Genomic DNA, 8,606 nt, shown 5'->3' with positions numbered 1-8,606 from the left:
AGAGAGGTAAGGTGTGGGCCGTGGGGGGGGGGGGGGGTTACTGTATGGAGGGGTGTGGGCTGTGGGGGGGGGGGTTACTGTATGGGGGGGGGTTACTGTATGGAGGGGCGTGGGCTGTGGGGGAGGGGAGGTTACTGTATGGAGGGGGGTGGGCTGTGGGGAGGGGGGGTTACTGTATGGGGGGGGGGGTTACTGTATGGAGGGGTGTGGGCTGTGGGGGGGGGTGTTACTGTATGGGGGGGGTTACTGTATGGAGGGGGGTTGGCTGTGGGGGGGGGGGTTACTGTATGGGGGGGGTTACTGTATGGAGGGGTGTGGGCTGTGGGGGGGGGGGTTACTGTATGGAGGTGTGTGGGCTGTGGGGGGGGGGGTTACTGTATGGAGGGGGGTTGGCTGTGGGGGGGGGTTACTGTATGGGGGGGGTTACTGTATGGAGGGGGGTGGGCTGTGGGGGGGGGTTACTGTATGGAGGGGGGGGGCTGTGGGGGGGGGTTACTGTATGGAGGGGGGGGGCTGTGGGGGGGGGTTACTGTATGGAGGGGGGGGGGCTGTGGGGGGGGGTTACTGTATGGAGGGGGGGGGCTGTGGGGGGGGGTTACTGTATGGAGGGGGGGGGCTGTGGGGGGGGGGTTACTGTATGGAGGGGGGGGGGCTGTGGGGGGGGGTTACTGTATGGAGGTGGGGGGGGCTGTGGGGGGGGGGTTACTGTATGGAGAGTGGTAAGGTGTGGGCCGTGGGGGGGGGGGTTACTGTATGGGGGGGGTTACTGTATGGAGGGGGGTGGGCTGTGGGGGAGGGGGGGTTACTGTATGGAGGGGGGTGGGCTGTGGGGGGGGGGGGGGTTACTGTATGGAGGGGGGTGGGCTGTGGGGGGGGGGGGGTTACTGTATGGAGGGGGGTGGGCTGTGGGGGAGGGGGGGTTACTGTATGGAGGGGGGTGGGCTGTGGGGGAGGGGGGGTTACTGTATGGAGGGGGGTGGGCCGTGGGGGAGGGGGGGTTACTGTATGGGGGGGGTTACTGTATGGAGGGGGGTGGTCTGTGGGGGGGGGGGGGGTTCCTGTATGGAGGGGGGTGGGCTGTGGGGGAGGGGGGGTTACTGTATGGAGGGGGGTGGGCCGTGGGGGAGGGGGGGTTACTGTATGGAGGGGGGTGGGCTGTGGGGGAGGGGGGGTTACTGTATGGAGGGGGGTGGGCTGTGGGGGAGGGGGGGTTACTGTATGGAGGGGGGTGGGCCGTGGGGGAGGGGGGGTTACTGTATGGGGGGGGTTACTGTATGGAGGGGGGTGGTCTGTGGGGGGGGGGGGTTACTGTATGGAGGGGGGTGGGCTGTGGGGGAGGGGGGGTTACTGTATGGAGGGGGGTGGGCTGTGGGGGGGGTTACTGTATGGAGGTGGGGGGGGTTACTGTATGGAGGGGGGTGGGCCGTGGGGGAGGGGGGGTTACTGTATGGAGGGGGGTGGGCTGTGGGGGAGGGGGGGTTACTGTATGGAGGGGGGTGGGCCGTGGGGGAGGGGGGGTTACTGTATGGAGGGGGGTGGGCTGTGGGGGAGGGGGGGTTACTGTATGGAGGGGGGTGGGCTGTGGGGGGAGGGGGGTTACTGTATGGAGTGGGGTGGGCTGTGGGGGAGGGGGGGTTACTGTATGGAGGGGGGTGGGCCGTGGGGGAGGGGGGGTTACTGTATGGAGTGGGGTGTATGGAGTGGGGTGGGCTGTGGGGGAGGGGGGGTTACTGTATGGAGGGGGGTGGGCTGTGGGGGGAGGGGGGTTACTGTATGGAGGGGGGTGGGCTGTGGGGGGGGGGGGGTTACTGTATGGTGGGGGGGGGGGTTACTGTATGGAGTGGGTGGGCTGTGGGGGGAGGGGGGTTACTGTATGGAGTGGGGTGGGCTGTGGGGGAGGGGGGGTTACTGTATGGTGGGGGGGGGTACTGTATGGAGGGGGGTGGGCTGTGGGGGGAGGGGGGGTTACTGTATGGAGGGGGGTGGGCTGTGTCTCCCTTGGTGTAGAGCCAGGGATCTCCCTCCGACATCGGATTCCACACGTACTGTGTCTGTCGCCAAGGTTTTAATCTGCCTCCGTTTCTCTCTCCTCTCTCTCTCTCTCTCTCTCTCTCTCTCTCTCTTTTTCTCCTAGCTTGCCTCCTCTTCTCTACCCTTTCCCTCTCTTCCTTCTCCCTCTTTCCTTTCACTCATCTTTTCTTCCGCACTTCCCCTCTTTCTTTACTTCTTTCCCTCTCTCTCTTCATTTTTCACTCTCTCTCTCTCACACTCTCTCTCTCTGTCTCTCTCTCAGACTCTCCTTTCTTTCTCTGTCCCCTCCGACAGCACAGTGCGGCACTCCCTCAGTACTGCCCCTCCGACAGTGCGGCGCTCCCTCAGTACTGCCCCTCCGACAGTGCGGCACTCCCTCAGTACTGCCCCTCCGACAGCACAGTGCGGTGCTCCCTCAGTACTGCCCCTCCGACAGTGCGGCGCTCCCTCAGTACTGCCCCTCCGACAGTGCGGCGCTCCCTCAGTACTGCCCCTCCGACAGTGCGGCGCTCCCTCAGTACTGCCCCTCCGACAGTACGGCGCTCCCTCAGTACTGCCCCTCCGACAGTGCGGCGCTCCCTCAGTACTGCCCCTCCGACAGTGCGGCGCTCCCTCAGTACTGCCCCTCCGACAGTACGGCGCTCCCTCAGTACTGCCCCTCCGACAGTGCGGCGCTCCCTCAGTACTGCCCCTCCGACAGTGCGGCGCTCCCTCAGTACTGCCCCTCCGACAGTGCGGCGCTCCCTCAGTACTGCCCCTCCGACAGTGCGGTGCTCCCTCAGTACTGCCCCTCCGACAGTGCGGGGCTACCTCAGCACTGCCCCTCCGACAGTGCGGCAGAGGGGTTGAGGCAGGATGTTGGAGGGTGGGAGGGGGACGGGGATAGTTGTCGAGTGCCAGTCGCTCAGTAATCTCTCTCTCTCTCTCCCCCCTCCCCCCCCCCCCCGCCCCTTGCCGCTGCCCATCCCCCAGCTCATGGCGAAGGTTGGTGTCGCGATTCTGCCACGGACGATCAGCTCTTCCGGTAAGTGACCAGGCCCTGTTGCATGTTGGGCTTCAACAGGAAGCCGTGACCCCCTTCTGACCCCTAAGGCTCCTTGTCCCCTTGGCCATCGTGACCCCTTCTGACCCCCAGGGCTCCTTGTCCCCTTGGCCATCGTGACCCCTTCTGACCCCCAAGTCTCCTTGTCCCCTTGGCCGTGTTCTGTCACCCACTGTTAAAGGGGAGGTTGCGTTAAAGGGAAGGTCACCCTCCGATGCAGACATCATATAAATCCTGCGGCCTCCGAGCACTGTGTGAGCACCTTCAGCTGCACAGGTTCAAGGAGTCAGTCCAGCACCACCGCCTCGAAGGGCCGAATGGCCAACTCCAGCTCCTATTTCTTATGTTCTTGTAATAACAACTTGTATGTGTATAGAGAGCTTTTAGCGTAGTAACGTTACAAGTTATTATTTAAATGGAGAAAGATTGCAAAGTGCCGCAGTACAGCGGGACCTGGGGGTTACTTGTGCATGAAACACAAAAGGTTAGTCTGCAGGTACAGCAAGTGATCAGGAAGGGCCAATGGTATCTTGGCCTTTATTGCAAAGGGGATGGAGTATAAAAGCAGGGAAGTCTTGCTCCAGTTATACAGGGTATTGGTGAGGCCACACCTGGAGTACTGCGTGCAGTTTTGCTCTCCGTATTTACGAAAGGATATACTTGCTTTGGAGGCAGTTCCGAGAAGGTTCACTCGGTTGATTCCGGAGATGAGGGGGTTGACTTATGAGGAAAGGTTGAGGAGGTTGGGCCTCTACTCATTGGAATTCAGAAGAATGAGAGGTGATCTTATCGAAACGTATCAGATTATGAGGGGGCTCGACAAGGTGGATGCAGAGAGGATGTTCCCACTGATGGGGGAGACTAGAACTAGGGGGCATGGTCTTAGAATAAGGGGCCGCCCATTTAAAACTGAGATGAGGAGGAATTTCTTCTCTCAGAGGGTTGTAAATCTGTGGAATTCTCTGCCCCAGAGAGCTGTGGAGGCTGGGTCATTGAATATATTTAAGGTGGAGATAGACAGATTTTTGGGCGATAAGGGAGTGAAGGGTTATGGGGAGCGGGCGGGGAAGTGGAGCTGAGTCCATGATCGGATCAGCCATGATCGTATTAAATGGCGGAGCAGGCTCGAGGGGCCGAATGGCCGACTCCTGCTCCTATTTCTGATGTTCTTATGTTTGGCTCCCTCTGTCTTGGTGACCTCCCGTGGGCCGGAGATGTGTCACGCTTCTCCTCCACCTCTTCCCCCTCAGGAGTGACCTGTCTGTTCAGAAGTCGACAGTCTTGCAGTCGGAGCTGGAGTCATGCAAACAGCTGCAGGAACTGGAGCCTGAAAACAAGTGTAAGTGGGGGTCAGGGGTCGGGGGGGTGTGGGTCAGAGGGCGTCAAACTGGGCCCGTATTGGACAAGGCATGCGAGAGAGAGGCAGAGCCTTCAATGGAAGATGAGTGAGAGACAGTCCCTGGGCTCTGATACAGTGAGTGAGTTGGAGACGTTCCCTTAGCTCTGTGTTACAGTGTGTGATTTAGAGACAGTCTCTGACCTCTGATACGGTGTGTGAATTAGAGACTGTCCCTTAGCTCTCTGATACGGTGTGTGAATTAGAGACTGTCCCTTAGCTCTGTGATACGGTGTGCGAATTAGAGACTGTCCCTTAGCTCTGTGATACGGTGTGTGAATTAGAGACTGTCCCTTAGCTCTGTGATACGGTGTGTGAATTAGAGACTGTCCCTTAGCTCTCTGATACGGTGTGTGAATTAGAGACTGTCCCTTAGCTCTGTGATACGGTGTGTGAATTAGAGACTGTCCCTTAGCTCTCTGATACGGTGTATGAATTAGAGACTGTCCCTTAGCTCTCTGATACGGTGAGTGAATTAGAGACTGTCCCTTAGCTCTGTGATACGGTGTGTGAATTAGAGACTGTCCCTTAGCTCTGTGATACGGTGTGCGAATTAGAGACAGTCCCTGACCTCTGATACGGTGTGTGAATTAGAGACGCTCCCTGGGCTCTGACACTGTGTGTGTGAGTTGGAGACGCTCCCTGGGCCCTGTGACACGGTGTGTGTGAGTTGGAGACGCTCCCTGAGCCCTGTGACACGGTGTGTGTGAGTTGGAGACGCTCCCTGAGCTCTGTGATACGATGTACATGAGTTGGAGACGCTCCCTGAGCCCTGTGATATTGTGTGTGAGTTGGAGACGCTCCCTGGGCCCTGTAACACGGTGTGTGTGTGAGTTGGAGACGCTCCCTGGGCCCTGTGACACGGTGTGTGTGTGAGTTGGAGACGCTCCCTGGGCCCTGTGACACGGTGTGTGTGTGAGTTGGAGACGCTCCCTGGGCCCTGTGACACGGTGTGTGTGTGAGTTGGAGACGCTCCCTGGGCCCTGTGATACGGTGTGTGTGTGAGTTGGAGACGCTCCCTGGGCCCTGTGACACGGTGTGTGTGTGAGTTGGAGACGCTCCCTGGGCCCTGTGACACGGTGTGTGTGTGAGTTGGAGACGCTCCCTGGGCCCTGTGACACGGTGTGTGTGTGAGTTGGAGACGCTCCCTGGGCCCTGTGACACGGTGTGTGTGTGAGTTGGAGACGCTCCCTGGGCCCCGTGACACGGTATGTGTGTGAGTTGGAGACGCTCCCTGGGCCCTGTGACACGGTGTGTGTGAGTTGGAGACGCTCCCTGGGCCCTGTGATACGATGTACATGAGTTGGAGACCTCCCTGAGCCCTGTGATAGTGTGTGTGAGTTGGAGACGCTCCCTGGGCCCTGTAACACGGTGTGTGTGTGAGTTGGAGACGCTCCCTGGGCCCTGTGACACGGTGTGTGTGTGAGTTGGAGACGCTCCCTGGGCCCTGTGACACGGTGTGTGTGTGAGTTGGAGACGCTCCCTGGGCCCTGTGACACGGTGTGTGTGTGAGTTGGAGACGCTCCCTGGGCCCTGTGACACGGTGTGTGTGTGAGTTGGAGACGCTCCCTGGGCCCTGTGACACGGTGTGTGTGTGAGTTGGAGACGTTCCCTGGGCCCTGTGACACGGTGTGTGTGTGAGTTGGAGACGCTCCCTGGGCCCTGTGACACGGTGTGTGTGTGAGTTGGAGACGCTCCCTGGGCCCTGTGACACGGTGTGTGTGTGAGTTGGAGACGCTCCCTGAGCTCTGTGATACGGTGTACTTGAGTTGGAGACGCTCCCTGGGCCCTGTGACACGGTGTGTGTGTGAGTTGGAGACGCTCCCTGGGCCCTGTGACACGGTGTGTGTGAGTTGGAGACGCTCCCTGGGCCCTGTGACACGGTGTGTGTGTGTGAGTTGGAGACGTTCCCTGGGCCCTGTGACACGGTGTGTGTGTGTGAGTTGGAGACGCTCCCTGGGCCCTGTGACACGGTGTGTGTGTGAGTTGGAGACGCTCCCTGGGCCCTGTGACACGGTGTGTGTGTGTGAGTTGGAGACGCTCCCTGGGCCCTGTGACCCAGTGTGTGTGTGAGTTGGAGACGCTCCCTGGGCCCTGTGACACGGTGTGTGTGTGTGAGTTGGAGACGCTCCCTGGGCCCTGTGACACGGTGTGTGTGTGAGTTGGAGACGCTCCCTGGGCCCTGTGACACGGTGTGTGTGTGAGTTGGAGACGCTCCCTGGGCCCTGTGACACGGTGTGTGTGTGAGTTGGAGATGCTCCCTGAGCTCTGTGATACGGTGTACATGAGTTGGAGACGCTCCCTGAGCCCTGTGATACGGTGTGTGTGAGTTGGAGACGCTCCCTGGGCCCTGTGACACGGTGTGTGTGTGTGAGTTGGAGACGCTCCCTGGGCCCTGTGACACGGTGTGTGTGTGAGTTGGAGACGCTCCCTGGGCCCTGTGACACGGTGTGTGTGTGAGTTGGAGACGCTCCCTGTGACACGGTGTGTGTGTGAGTTGGAGACGCTCCCTGGGCCCTGTGACACGGTGTGTGTGTGAGTTGGAGACGCTCCCTGGGCCCTGTGACACGGTGTGTGTGTGTGAGTTGGAGACGTTCCCTGGGCCCTGTGACACGGTGTGTGTGTGTGAGTTGGAGACGCTCCCTGGGCCCTGTGACACGGTGTGTGTGTGAGTTGGAGACGCTCCCTGGGCCCTGTGACACGGTGTGTGTGTGAGTTGGAGACGCTCCCTGGGCCCTGTGACACGGTGTGTGTGTGAGTTGGAGACGCTCCCGTGGCCCCATTGACCGTGCTGACCTCTGACCTCCCCCCCCCCCCCCAGGGTGCCTGCTGACCATCATCCTGCTGATGCGGGCTCTGGACCCCCTGGGCTACGAGCAGGACACACTGCGCTACTTCCAGACGCTGAGCGACGCTGACCCCGTGAGAACCGCCTACTTCACCGACCTGCGCAGCCGTTTCCTGGCCGAGAACGCCGTGCTCAAGATGGAGTACGCCGAGGCCCGGGTCATCGACCTCGCGCACAAGGTCAGGGGTCATGGCCGAGGAGGGGGAGGTGGGGGCAGGGCTGTTGGTCCGGGGTCAGTGGGGGAGGGGCTGTTGGTCCGGGGTCAGTGGGGGAGGGGCTGTTGGTCCGGGGTCAGTGGGGGAGGGGCTGTTGGTCCGGGGTCAGTGGGGGAGGGGCTGTTGGTCCGGGGTCAGTGGGGGAGGGGCTGTTGGTCCGGGGTCAGTGGGGGAGGGGCTGTTGGTCCGGGGTCAGTGGGGGAGGGGCTGTTGGTCCGGGGTCAGTGGGGAGGGGTGTTGGTCCGGGGTCAGTGGGGGAGGGGCTGTTGGTCCGGGGTCAGTGGGGGAGGGGCTGTTGGTCCGGGGTCAGTGGGGGAGGGGTGTTGGTCTGGGGTCAGTGGGGGAGGGGTGTTGGTCCGGGGTCAGTGGGGGAGGGTGAGAGGGTACGGGGAGGGTCAGAGGGTATGGGGGGTAGAGGGAGGGTGAGGGGGTACAGGGAGGGTTAGGGGGTACGGGGGTACAGGGAGGGGAGGGGGTACGGGGGTACAGGGAGGGTGAGGGGGTACGGGGGTACAGGGAGGGTGAGGGGGTACGGGGGTACAGGGAGGGTGAGGGGGTACGGGGGTACAGGGAGGGTGAGGGGTACGGGGGTACAGGGAGGGGGAGGGGGTATGGGGGTACAGGGAGGGTGAGGGGGTACGGGGGGTAGAGGGAGGGTGAGGGGTACGGGGGGTAGAGGGAGGCTGAGGGGGTACGAGGGTAGAGGGAGGGTGAGGGGTACGGGGGTACAGGGAGGGGGAGGGGGTATGGGGGTACAGGGAGGGTGAGGGGGTACGGGGGTAGAGGGAGGGTGAGGGGGGTACGGGGGTAGAGGGAGGGTGAGGGGGTACGGGGGGTAGAGGGAGGCTGAGGGGGTACGAGGGTAGAGGGAGGGTGAGGGTACGGGGGTAGAGGGAGGGTGAGGGGGTACGAGGGTAGAGGGAGGGTGAGGGGTACGGGGGTAGAGGGAGGGTGAGGGGGTACGGGGGGTAGAGGGAGGGTGAGGGGGTACGGGGGGTAGAGGGAGGGTGAGGGAGTACGGGGGGTAGAGGGAGGGTGAGGGGGTATGGGGGTAGAGGAGGGTGAGGGGGTACG

At 61.8% G+C, this 8,606-nt stretch overlaps 1 long non-coding RNA gene across 1 annotated transcript; it reads left to right on the top strand.

The window, feature by feature from the left end:
- Positions 1–3,001: 3,001 nt before the first annotated feature.
- LOC139251217 (uncharacterized) lies at positions 3,002–7,408 on the top strand. The gene is made up of 3 exons (XR_011591380.1): positions 3,002–3,055; positions 4,324–4,412; positions 7,291–7,408. It is a non-coding gene; the product is annotated as an uncharacterized lncRNA (long non-coding RNA).
- The last annotated feature ends 1,198 nt before the right edge of the window (positions 7,409–8,606 follow it).

Source organism: Pristiophorus japonicus, unplaced genomic scaffold (assembly GCF_044704955.1).
Source record: "Pristiophorus japonicus isolate sPriJap1 unplaced genomic scaffold, sPriJap1.hap1 HAP1_SCAFFOLD_4238, whole genome shotgun sequence".
Classification (NCBI taxonomy): domain Eukaryota; kingdom Metazoa; phylum Chordata; class Chondrichthyes; family Pristiophoridae; genus Pristiophorus; species Pristiophorus japonicus.
This window is presented reverse-complemented; position numbering and strand designations above follow the sequence as displayed.